This window comes from Sceloporus undulatus, chromosome 8 (assembly GCF_019175285.1).
Source record: "Sceloporus undulatus isolate JIND9_A2432 ecotype Alabama chromosome 8, SceUnd_v1.1, whole genome shotgun sequence".
Lineage (NCBI taxonomy): Eukaryota > Metazoa > Chordata > Lepidosauria > Squamata > Phrynosomatidae > Sceloporus > Sceloporus undulatus.
Window position 1 is genome coordinate 11,974,067 of NC_056529.1, and position 13,667 is coordinate 11,987,733.

Here is a 13,667-nt window from a genome sequence, read left to right on the forward strand (position 1 = left end):
AAACCTGGAGGGCTCTCACATCTGCTGCTATCTCCTGGTTGTGATGGTGCCATTTTGGAAAGGCATTGAAAAGTTCCTTTTCGTTTGTTTGTTTTGACCTTTACTATCCCTCCACTAATATAACCAGAGTCTCTGTTGGCTGGAGGTTTCTGAGAACAGCAATCCAAAGCAGTAACTTTTCCATGGTATAGTTGTTTGAGTATTGGACTGCGAACCTGGGTTCGAATCCCAGATTGGCCGTGGAAACTTCCTGGATAACCCTGGACAAGTCACACACTCTCGGCCCCAGAGGATGGCCATGGCAACCCCCCTTGGGAAACTTGGCAAGAAAACTCCACAATTAGGGTTGCCATAAGTTAGAAATAACTGGAAGGCACACAACAACAACAATAACAAATATGGAGCATGACACAAGTTGCATGACGATGCTGGGAAAAGTTATATTTCTATGATGGAGGTCTATGGCACTTCACTTGTGTTGCTGTTAACTGACTTGACTTCATGGTGACCCTCTGGATGAGACATCTCCAAGAGCCTCTGTTCTCCACTGCTCAGCTCAGGTCCTGCAAAGCCATGCCCTGATTTGCTTCATTGAGTCTATCCATTTGGCATGGGATCTTCCTCTCTTTCCACTACCCTCCACCTTTCCTAGCCTTTTTGAGTGAGCCCTGCCTTCTCATGATGTGGCCAAAGTATGACAGCCTCAGTTTAGTTATCTTGCCTTCTCGGCATATTTCAAGCTTGATCTGTTTAACAATACATTTGTTTGTCCTTTTGGCTGTCCATGGTATCCTCAGCATTCTTCTCCAGCACCACATCTCAATCCGCTTTTTCCCCTGTCCAGCTCTCACATCCACACATAGTGATGAAGAATACCATGGCTTGGATGATTCTAACTTTAGTGCTAACTTTAGTATATCTTTACTCTTTAAGATCTTGTCTAGCTCTTACATTGCTGCCCTTCTCATTCCTAGTCTTCTTCTTATCTCTTGGCTGCAGCCTCTGTCCTGATCAATGTTTGATCCATGGTAAGGGAAATCTTTAACTATTTCGATTTCTTCCTTTCTGTAGGTTGAATTTATGTAGGTCCTCAGTGGTCATTATTTTTGTTTTCTTTATGTTCAGCAAGAAGCCTGCCTTTGCACTTTCTTCCTTGACTTTCCTTAGTACAGGGACTGAAGTTTGGTGAGACACTAAAAGTCAGATGCAGAATTCATAATCTCTGATTTCCAAATCTCAGGATTGCACAGGGCAATATGTAGTGTGCAAGGGCCCAAGGAGTTCCAGGTAGATCACCCGGATCTCCCTAAACATTAATCCCCCTCCCAATAGATCCCTTCCCTGGCTAGTAGTTCAGCCCATTTCAAACTTTTGCTTTTGTAGTTAGAGCTTGGTGCTCTAATCTCTCCCAGTATCTGGAAAATAGGCTGGTTTAGTATGCAACCTCTAGGAATGTAAGAGTTTCAGACAAAAGATTATTGTCTGTTCCACCTATTATTATTATTATTATTATTATTATTATTATTATTATTATTGCCCCATACAGACAGGCCAAAATAAAGCTGCTTCAAGTCACTTTGGAGGTATGCTGTTTAAATGACACACACATCTTAAGGGGCCAGAACTAGCTGCGCCAAAGCATGGCTTCTGGACTCTTAGGACGTATGCATACTTTAAACAGCATACCTCCAAAGTGAGCTGAAGCAGCTTTATTTTGGCCTGTCTGTATGGGGCCATATATAATACTTTATTTATATAGCACTGTAGATTTACACAGCGCTGTACATACAAACAATAAAATCGATAAAAATGAAACCTGCCAGTGGTGTACATTCTACAAAATACATATGAAACAATAGATAATAATAATACAAGATAGAATTAGATAAAAAAGCAGACTACAAATTAAAAGATCAAATATCAAATCAAATATCAGTTGTGCACATCTCTGTCAAGGCAGTGAGCCTTTCAAGATCTGGCTCAGCATTTGTGGAATAGTCTTCCTTTGGACCTTCAACTGGAGGAAGATCTCACCTACTTTCTTAAGGGGTTGAAGACCTTCAGATTAAGCTGCTGAACAGTGCCTGAGGTTTCTGGAATAGGTGGTGACTGGTGGGATGTTGGGGGTTTTCATATACATTTATAATGTTGTTTTATTGTCATTGTCTCTGATTGTATATGTTTGATATTCTGCCCTTTGGTGGAAAGGGCATTATAACTAAATGTTTATTATTGTTATTATTGATTTTACAAGCTGAGTCTCCCTTATCCGGAATTCCAAAACCCCAAATACGCCCAAAACCAAAGCTATTTTCATGGGTGGCTGTGATAGTGTCACCTTAGCTTTCTGATGGTCCAGTGCACAGAGGATTTGTTTCATGCGCAAAGTTATTAAAATACCTTTAGGCTATGTGTGTAATGAAAGGTAAATGAATTTTGTGTTTAGACTTGGGTCACATCTCCAAGATTACATATGTATATGCAAATACAGGTATTCCAAAATAAAATAAAATAATAATCTGAGATCCGAAACACTTCTGATCCCAAGCATTTCAGACAAGGGAAACTCAAGCTGTTGTTGGCCCAAAGTCACCCTGTCGGCTTCATGGCCAAGTGGATATTTGAACCTAGGGGTGCATCTACACTGTAGAAATAATGCAGTTTGAAACCTTTTTATCAGCCATGGCTCCATCCTACGAAATCATAGGATGTGTAGATTTGCAAGGCACTGGTATTCTTTGGCAGAGAATGCTAAAGACCTTGTAAAACTTCAAATCCAGGATTCCACAGGATGGAGCTGCAGCACTTAAAGTGTTGCCAAACTACATTACTGTATTTCCATGGCGTATATGCATTGCTCAGCTCAATAAGGCGGCTTGCTTCCAACCAAATCTAATTGCAGTGGAACTTCCCTTTGTAGCAGCTTGCATTGAATCTGCAAGGTGGAGTAAATAAAAACACTCTTATGAGTTTCAATGAATTTTGCTCTGTGAATATAACCAATATTTCTCATTCTGATTCATATTTCATCCCACACTCCCTCATACGATCTCCGATATGCTGTAGCCAATTCATTTTTTCACTAGAGGGCAGAGTAAGATAAGAATTCAAAGTGGGAATAGCTGCACCATCCATACAAATAATTCTGTCCAAAAGGCTATACTTTAATGATGCATTGCAAACTTCAGCTGATCACCAGGATCTACTATTTTTTTTAAAGTAATAATGTGTTATTGATTAAAAAGAAAAAGAAAAAACATGATGAAGACCAAAATTGATGTGCCATCAAATGCTACACTTTTAATGTTAGGTGTCTTTGCTAACAAATTCCCTAGAAATCCAGGTTTGGTTGGGTTTTCTGTTATTTACTTCAGGAGGCAAAATTTGTTGAGTTGTCCTAGATAAAAAGAAATGCCTCACATATTGCATTGCTCTTTGATATAGTTAACTGCGACGGTAATTTTACTGCATTCAAAAACAGTTTGAGAAGGGCCAGGAGTGATTTGCATTGGGACCATTACGCAAGGGTAAGGGATGTGATGCTTCGTACCACATTCCCAGTTCAAATCATTCCTCTTTTCCATGGCTTCTCTTTGAGGAAAGTGGCCTTGCTACTTTACAGAGGACAGTTCTCTCTGTCAAGAGTCATCCAGTCAATGAGAAGATAAAGTAGACACCCATCTAGAAAGCCAGACAGAGTAGGTGCATGTGAAGCCTGTCATGGTCTTCTCCATCATCGCGTTTGTGTTTCTAAAATTATTTCTTAATTTATACAGATTAGGCATAGGGGAATGTCCAGAGTACTAAGGAGATTTGGCTGTGTAAGGAAATTATGCAGATATAACATTCACAGTGCAAATTTGATGTGGTGGAAGCTTCACGGTGACAGGGTAAAGGTGAGATTTCTCCCATAAATGTCATCCAGCAGCCATTCCAACAGACTGGAACAGGGATAGAAAACAATGCTGGGCTACTACTAGTCCTGCAGAGAAAGAAGCTCAATCTTTCTTGCCTCTTTGACCTCAGAAGTCATTTCATCAAGCTTTAGGTGATGAAGGGATAGGAAGCAGGGTCATTCCTATTCTTCCCCTTTTGAACATACCACTCAACTATCACAGTTTGGCATGGACAGTCCTGATTAATCGCTTATCATCCCATTATTTCAGCTGCTTTCAAAACATATCAGTTTTTGTCCCATTGCTACATTCCCCCTTTGTCCTCATCTTACTTCGATTGGCTCAAACTGTATTCAAAGTAGTTTACAATCAGTTAACTCATCAGAGAGGAGAAGAGACAAGGGCACAGATTTCCCTCCATCCCAGTTGTTGTTGTGTGCCTTCAAGTTGTTACCGACTCTTGGTGACTCTGAGGTTCTATCACCTGGTTTTCTTCCTAAGAGTTGTTTAGACTTGTTTTGCCTTCGAAGCTGAGCATGTATGACTTGTGCAGGATCACCCAGTGGGTTTCCATGGCTGAATGGGAATGTGAAGCATGGTTTTCAGATCTGAAGTCCACTTTACCATGCTGCATCTGAGTAGCTCAAGCAAAAGCAAATTCCTGATGCTTCTCCTAGTTTACATACTCTTCCTCATAAATAGCTTTTGTCATCTTGACCACGTTGATGTTGCCTGGCCACACTTGTCCCATTTTCATCTCTGAAATGTCGGAGAGTCTGTTTGACCTGTTTTCATTCCAGCTGGCCATGGTAAGAGGAGAGGTTTAAAAACCTTCATCACGTTACGTGCCGTTAAAAATTACATTTGATATGCCAGTGGATTTTTCGAGAAGAAAATCTTGTCAAAGCAAATGCTAACGTTAGAGAACAATGGAAACAATAATTCAATTCTTGCCTTGCTCCTAAAAGTTACCGGCAATGTACACATTTGCAATATGAAGAAAATAGCACCTGTGCCTCCAAGGCTGAATTTGCCCTTGTCTGCCTTAAACAGCAATTGTGAACGGTTGGCGAGCACCCAAGCAAAATATTAACTGATAAGACTGAAATCAGTTACCTAGGAATTTATTGCCTTGATCGGGAGACTCTTACAACAAAAGGCAGAAAAGACCTAAAGATAGCAACAATTCATTTCTCTCTGTGAATTGTATACATACAATCCAGATCTTGCTGATTACAGATATTAAGTAGTGCATTCAGACATTGTCACTATCCATCTCAAAGGAGGGCCCAAATGCATCTAATATGAAAATAGGTTTTTTTAAAAAGAAAAGAAAAGAAAGTTCTGTTGTTAAAATATGAAAGCAAGGAATGGCCCTAGGGCCAGATAGTTTTTCTAGTCCGGTGGTACCTGGAGTTTGGTAACTTGCCCATTCCTTGCATGAGATTGTTTTATATTCAAGCACTGGAACTGAATAGGTTTCCACCTATGTTTTATGATGCTTCTGTTTCAGCAGTTCTCAAGTCTGGTAAGGATCCAACAAACTGTGCCAACTACAGGCTCATCTCTCTTATTAATAGAGAGTCATGGCTTGACAGGAATAGCCAAGAGGCTACAAATTGTAATCTCTACATTGTTTTTTTTAAAGTGAGGGTTTAACCAGCAGAGGAATGAAGTTGATTATATTACAGTTGTACAGTGCAACCTTATGCGTTTATTTATAATTTGCTTATCATAGTTATATCCTAACTTTCTTCCAGTTTGGGATCCAAGGTGTCTACAATTCTACTCAGAAAGAAGCAGGAACCATTAAATTCTGTAGGGTTTGCTCTCAGGTAAATGGATATTGTGTTACAGTCTTAGGCTATGAAGGATCTTTTTGAATTCTTTGGGTTGTTTCCTGGAGTGATATATCTATATATATAGGAATGCACTCTTAATCAACAGTTAATCTGATCCAAGCCATACATAGCTGTATCTGCTACCATTGTGATTGATGAAAGAAGACCATTGCTGTGCTGTGTTGGCACTTTCTCTCTAGGCAACACAAGCCTTCGGGTTGTTGAAGCAATTCCTCTACTGGATTAACAGGATATACTGTAGAGACTCATGTATACGTCTAGAAATTTTAGTCACAAAATTGAACCAAAAAACCTAAGTCGACTTATCCACAGGTCAATCTAATTAATGTACTTTAACTCATATTCAAAAAAGGAACCATTCCCTGGTGAAATGCAAAAATGTAATCTGTCTTGGAATCACTCTTTCATCGATCCAGCCTTTATTTTGAGGTCAAATAGTTATGCCTGCTGGAATTTTTTGTGTTGTTTGGCATTGTTTTCCTTTGCTTCATCTTTTAGAACCTTTGTTATATGCCCTTAGGTTTTACTCCCAACTTATCCATATCAAAAGCCTTAATTTTGGCTCCCAAACCTCTGTCTGTCTGTCTGTCTGTCTGTCTGTCTGGTGTCCTTTCCTACTATTTCACATGGTTATCAGTGGTATAATCTCTGGGTCATTTCTTTTGAAGCAAGGAGCCAGAAATTGTAGTTCATTCTGTGTTTTTTCCCCTTCCTTTTGACTGTTGGCCCTTTGGTGTGCACTTTGAGCTACAAGATCATTATTAATAATTTGAAATTTGATATACAGCCTGCCCCTAGTTTCCATGGATTTTTTTATCCATGGATTCAACCATCCATGGCTTGGAAATATTAAAAAAATGAATTCCAGTAAGCAAATCTTGATTTTGCCATTTGATATAAGTGATGCCACTCTATTTAATGGGACTTGATTTTGATATCCATGGGTGGGGGAGTCCTGAAACTAAATCTCAGCGGAAACAAGAGCCCACTGTAGTTGAATACAAGATGGCATACTATATTTTTAGTAGGTTTGCTAGATCTCAGGGCCTGGCCCTGCATCTCCAGTTTTTCTGGATAATCTCTATTAATTAAACCCTTTAAAATAAATTAATTACGAACAAAAATATAAATAGCAATAGCAATGACTCTCCTGACACACACATTTAAGTTTTTAAAAACTGGAAATTTCTTTTTTCATTGGCCATTTTAAATGGGATTCTGGCAGGTAACTGTAAGACACTCCATTTTGTAAATTATAGGGCAGCCTTTTATAACAATAGTTATATCCTCTCTTGCAAACCAAACTGTTTTATGGAATCTTCATTTTGGGGGAAATGGATAGATTCTTGTTGTACTTTTTCTTTTTGTTCTTCTGTACTTCTGAAAGTATTGGTATTCAGAGAGCCAAGCGTTTTTGCCTTCATCTTGTCTTCCTCTCCCTATCTCCATCCCACACACCTTCGAGGAAGAATATCCACTTGTCTTTCAACTTGATTACAACCCATTTGCTAACACTTCTTTTTGAGCGTCTGACCTAGATTTGCTACAGACATAACAAGAAGGGTTTCCCCCTCCGACCCGCTTCCTTTCTTGCCCTGTTCTCTTTTCCTTGCCAAGAGCAAATGGTTCCAAGTAAAATATTATTTAATAAAACAATTAGTTCCAGTTGAATTCCCTTGGTGGAAATGTGCTCCCATTTGAAGGCAAATGGGATAAAGGCAGGTTAAGGTCAAGGGAGAAGACTGTGATGTTGACTCCAAAGGGCATCTAACAAAATGTTTTAAAATTTTAATGTCTCCATAAGGGCACTTTCCTTTCTCCTCTCGTCCTCTTGCCAGTACATTTTATCAATCACTTCGCACAATGGAAGAAAACTCACACAGTATGCTCGACTCTTGCAGCATAAAAGTTGAGGTCACTTCAAATGGCGCATGCAGGCTTCAATTAAGGACAAGGTAGAGCAGTTATTAAGCTCTTTTAATGTCAGAAACAGCTCTGATCTCGCTTATGCCTGGTCTGCCCATTTTGTGACCCACCTGTTAAAATGTAGCCCATCATCCATGTATGGAAGTCCTTTACAGCCTTGATACATTTTGTTCTTGGTGTTTCCTTAGGACTGCAACATGTGTGTCTGTGTCCCTCTCACAAAACGTGTATCTGTGTGTTTATGAGTTCCTTGTGGGGTATAATGCTATATCCTTCAACTAGCCCAGTTTGGCAGGGATAGTTCTGATGATGATGATGAGGTTGTATTATTATTATTATTATTATTATTATTATTATTATTAATCTTGCTTCACCCACAAAGTTGGAACTCAAAGCAGCTTTCAGTTTAAAATAATACAATAAACAAAATTAATTCTGTCATCCCACTTTTTCAACTGCTTTTAAAATGTCCCAGATTCTTTCTCCTCCAACTTTCCTTCTTTGTTCCCAGCTTACTTCATTTGCTATAAGCTGCGTTTATCTAAATTAATTTAATGCAGACTTTCAGTCATAATTCTCAAAATGGTATAAAGCAAGGAACACGACATGTAAAATATAAATGCAAGCAGAACACAACCACCTCTTAAATGAAAAAGCTAAAACTAATAAGATTATTTTAAAACAGCAACTTTAAAAAATGTGTATAAGAAGCTTGGAAATAAAAAGGGACGTTGGCAATAGGACTTCCTCTAGCCCTTGAAATACCCATGTTCTCTCAGGACAGCGTGGCCAGATGTCCTTTCCAGAACATGCCCTACATTTCAAGCTTCTGTCCATGAAGACTTCCAAAATGTCCTCCATCCTGAGCATGACTAAAATGCATGGATTTATATTTCTATTAGTGTTTTTAGTTTGTAACGCCTTACATTTTCCTTGTATGTCCTCCATTTTATGGTGCCTTGTCCTCCTTTGCAGTTATGAGATCTGGTCACCCTGTCTAAGGATGCAATGGAGACTAATGGTGGCTAGCAGAGAAAAGCAGGATACAAATTCATATGATAAATAACTACTGATGACAAGGGCATCTTGGTGGTCTCTCCTTCACAGAGTGGATATAAGTTGAAGCTGATTTTATGGCAACTAATTAATTAATTAAATACCTGGGTAAATAGTGCTGTCATGCTTAGTGGCACAAGCCATTGTGCAGTGAGATTTTTATCCATCGATAATTGCAACATTTGCTTTCCAGCCTGGACCGAGTGATCACAAATTGACTGTTACTTGGAATGTCAGGTTTGCTTTTGTCCCTTGATGCCACGAGTTCAAGAGCAGCTGAGCCCCTTCCACTGCAAGATGATTTACTTAATCCCCTAAGTCATTGGGCTGACCTTATAAATCATTTTAATTATTGAAGCTAAATAGACTGTAGAACGATATCTAGTTGAAATTATGGCATTTAGTCTCGCAATACTGTGCATTCATTATGGAAAAGAATTATATTAGCAAACTTTGAGGCTAATTGCAAAAGAGGAAGATAGTAATTTAATGGAATGATTTTGATAAGGAATTATACATTGATACAAACTACATGATAGTCTGGATGACCCAGAGGCCTTTGAGCCCATGAAAATAGGGCTGAAATCTTTCAATGTTCCATATGGAAAGGCCATTTTTTATAATAACTCAGGAAATACTATAGCCTCACCACCAGATTAAACAAACTATTTAAATGTACTAAACTAGCAAATGTCCATTGAACTGATATTCTTCCAAAAATGTCCTAGATATCATAAATACATACATCTTTGGCAATTAGCACTTCTAAATTTCAGTAATAATTGTGACTTTAATTCTGGAAAATTTAAATTAACACATCTGGAAACTGTGTTTTCAAGTTGATCCTGAAGATGACATTTGTACGTGTGGCTCCCTCCCCATGTGTGTGAGGGAGACAGCTGAAAAAAGTAACAAATGGAATTAAACAGGGGACTTCTCCCTCCTTTATTGAAGATATTAAGTCTCTGTAGTTATGTTAGAGGCCACTGAATACAGCAGAAGCTTCTTAGGTTGTCATTCCAAAAAATAAATCTATATAATGTACCTGTATCCTGATGTCGTAGTGCAGTATGAACTATACAGTATCTTCATAGACTAACCAGCTCAGGGTTTGAGTAGGTCCTTGGCATGGGCCAACTAGTGAGTTCCTCTGGATGGTCAGGAGGCAACATCTGTCTTCTTCTCCTTCTTTGTGTCTATCCAGATGTTGGATGGCAGGTTGAGTGGATTTACTACCCAAAGAGATCAGTCATGCTCTTCTTGTGAACATCTGGCATCCGGTATTATAGTTGATCACTGAAGCAAGTGGTGTATTATGTATAATTACAGGAACCAGGGTGGTGTGATGATTTGAGGGTTGGACTAGGCCTCAGAGAAAAGCAATGGCAAACCCCCTCTGAACAAATCTTGCCACGAAATCCCTTGGATAGGGTCACTTTAGAGTTGCCATAAGTCAGAAATGACTTGAAAGCACACAACAAGTGTACAATTACAGTGTCAGCTGCCTGGCTTTCATTGGTACACTAGCAAAGGGTACTGATAATGTGTGCTGCCTCTGTGTTTGGTCTTGAGCTCTGTGCTTCTCTGGTCTCCTGGACCAAGGAGAAGATTGTTTGCTCCAATGGGTCTTCGCCAGCTCTTTACAGATCATTGGGGAGAAGCAGAAGCTGTCTAGGTTCAATGCAGGGTTTTTATAAGAATTCCTTCTCTCTCAATTCCCATGTCCTCTTGCAAGTGTGATATGTCATCTTATGTTGGCCCTTCTTGCCAGAGTTTATCCATCTGTAAACTTTTAGCATACCAACAGAAGCTTTGAACATCAGTATTTCTCTGTATCACATGTTGCGTGTGCCCAGCAGCTTACCAAACAGAATGCTTCAACATATAAACGTCTTTATTGGGGAAAAAAGGCTCTTTTGGTTTCTCTCATGAAACAAGGTTCTTTACTAGAGTGACATGTTGGATGTAAGATACAGAAGGCTGGGTCCCACTGCTATTGTCATTACTGTGCAGAGGAGGCAAGCAAAATTCCAAGTCTTTTCATTGTTGCTAGGCCTGGGGAACAGTTGTAACTAGGGGCTTCCATGGGTACATGCATACTGTAGAATTCTGCACTTTGACACCACTTTAAGTGCTGTAGCTTCATCTTATAGCATCCTGGTATTTGCAATTTTACAAGGTCTTTAGCCTTCACAATCACTGATAAAGACTGTTGGATCCTCACCAAACTACAAATGCCAGGATTTGGTTGGCTGGAGCCATGGCAATTAAAGTAGTGTCAGACTTTATTATTTCTGCAGTGTCGAAGCATCCCAGGTCAGTGAGGTATTGAATTCACTCTGGGTTTAAGCCTGAACTTTAAAAGAAATATCTATGGTGCTGAATCCTGTCCCCCAAATAAGGTGAGCATCTTCCTTTAAAGATCAGATTAATACTCAGAGTGGATTCTCTATCCACTGACATGGGAGTGAACAGTGGCCACTGTTGAGGAAACTTTAGGGCTGGCATGCCTTTGCATATGAAGGTCAATGCATATGTTGGCATTTCCTTCTACTGTGCTGACTAAAAGCCCTCCTGGACAGACCATAGAGGCACTCTGATGCTCCCAGCCATTCTAGCAAAGAGTGTGTGGTGTGTGTGTGAAACAGGACACAAACTGAAGAAATCTCTGGCTATGTCTTCACAGCCAGCTGTGAAATGATTACATCATCTGCTAAGACCTTTGGAAGATCCCAGTGGACCTCAGCAGAGGAGATCATCATTTCACGTCTGGCTGTAAGGACATCGCCAGATTCTTGTCCAGTCGTGACCCCCAATCCTATGGTAGATCTATGAGTTGTTGGGTGGACAACTGTAGTGTAGTTCTGTGTGCCGAACCACTACACCATGTTGAATTATACAGGATTGCAGTCCATGTGTGCTGTAGCATCCCTGGCCTCCCTTCTAACCTTCCATTCTTTGTGGTACTCATGACACAGGTGGTCCACCCACAGTTTATTAATAACTGGTGCTTTTCTCCCCCTGTTCACTGTTTTTTAAGGGTACTTAAATCTTTCTTTAGATCCTCAAGCTCCACGGCATTTGAATTACCCACTTCATTGAACCCCAATTAGGTGGGAATGAACACTGTAAATGATTTACCGGTGGGAATCGTTCATGGAAGTACCAGAGTTTATGTGGAGTTGAATGAATCTCCAGAAAATCTAAACAGTGCTAATGTACCTTTGTGATTAAATCAAGCCCTTTTGAGATGAGCACAATGTGTCGCTTTCAGAGTTATTGCACTTTGTGCTCTTTAGAATGAAATGGGATACATTTCAGAGAAAGGGAATTAGATGTTGATTTGTGGGGCGAAGTCCTGTTTGCTAAGGTTGGAAAATGTGTGGCTGAAGGAATAGTTTTGAACAAAGTGACAAGAGATGGCATAGCTGTATCTTCTCATATCTCAGATTTCTTGTTTTTTAGGGAAAAGAATTGCCTGTGGTGCATGTATTCAGTAGACTAGGTGCCCATTCACACTACAGAATTATAGCACTATGATTCCATATTACAGTCAGCCTTCTGTATCCATGGATTCTTTATCCACAGATTCAACCATTCATGGCTTGAAAATAATAATAATAATAATAATAATAATAATAATAATAATAAAGCAAATCTTGATTTTTCCATTTTGTAAAAAGGACATTTATTTTATTTCCATTGGATTTAATGGGACTTGAACATCCATGTTTTTTGTTATCAGGAGGTCCTGCAACCAAACCCCAGCAGATACCAAGGGCCCATGTAAGTGTCATGGTTCCCATAACCTCCAACTATCTGGATTTGACAGGGATAGTCTCCATCCCACATTTTTAGGCTACTTTTAAAATATCCCAGCTTCTTTCTCTTCCTTTCCCTTTCCTCCTTTTCCTTGGCTTACGTCTATTAATGCAAACTGAGTTCAAACCACAAATTAGTTTACATACAATTAACTTAGCAGGGGGGAGAGAAAGGAGGGTTCAGAAACTTGTACGCTCATGCAAAAGCAAACTGCTGCAGCCTCTGCTAACTTCCATTCTTCTTCAATAATATCTTTTGACATCTTGATGACATTCTGATATTGCTTGGCCACAAGTCTCCCTGTTTCCATCTGTGAAATGTTGGAGGGTGTGAAAAAAAAGTCTTGGTCGAGGATCTCCACAAAGCAGTGACCTATCATATATATTCGACTATAAGTTGATTTCATGTATAAGTTGAGGGCACATTTAGGGGTCGAAATTATGGATTTTGGTATGCTTCATGGAAACGTTGAGGGTAAAACTTAGGGGTGAGTAACTAAGGATCTAAAGGATGAAGCAAAGAGAAACAATGCCAAAGAAATTACAAAATTCCAGCAGGCATAACTGTTTGCATCCACGTTAAAGAATGGATGGATGAGAGAATGGAGTGTTTCCAAGACAGATAACACTCTTGCCTTTCACTATGGGATGGATCCTTTTCCCCCCCTGAGTACAGCACTTACATTGACCCATGGATATGTTGAGTTAGTTTTTTGGGGTCAATGTTTTGACTAAAATTTCTAGATTTATACATGAGTATAGCAATAGGAATAGCAAGTACTTTTCTATACCACTTATCAGTGCACTTAAGCACTCCCTAAGCGGTTTACAATGTGTAAGCTAATTGTCTCCAACAAGCTGGGTACTCATTTTAGCAACCTCAGAAGGATGCCAGGTTGAGTCAGTCCTGAGCCCTGGCTGGTATTGAACTCACAACCTTGTGGTTTGTGAGTGAGTGGCTGCAGTACAGGCATTTACCACTGCATCTCCAGGGCTATATACAGTATGTGTGTGTTCACAGTTATTGTGGCAACAAACCCAACTTCCATGCAGAGTTAACTGAGTGCAAATTAGTATTGCACTTTAAACTGGGATATTTTATAAGC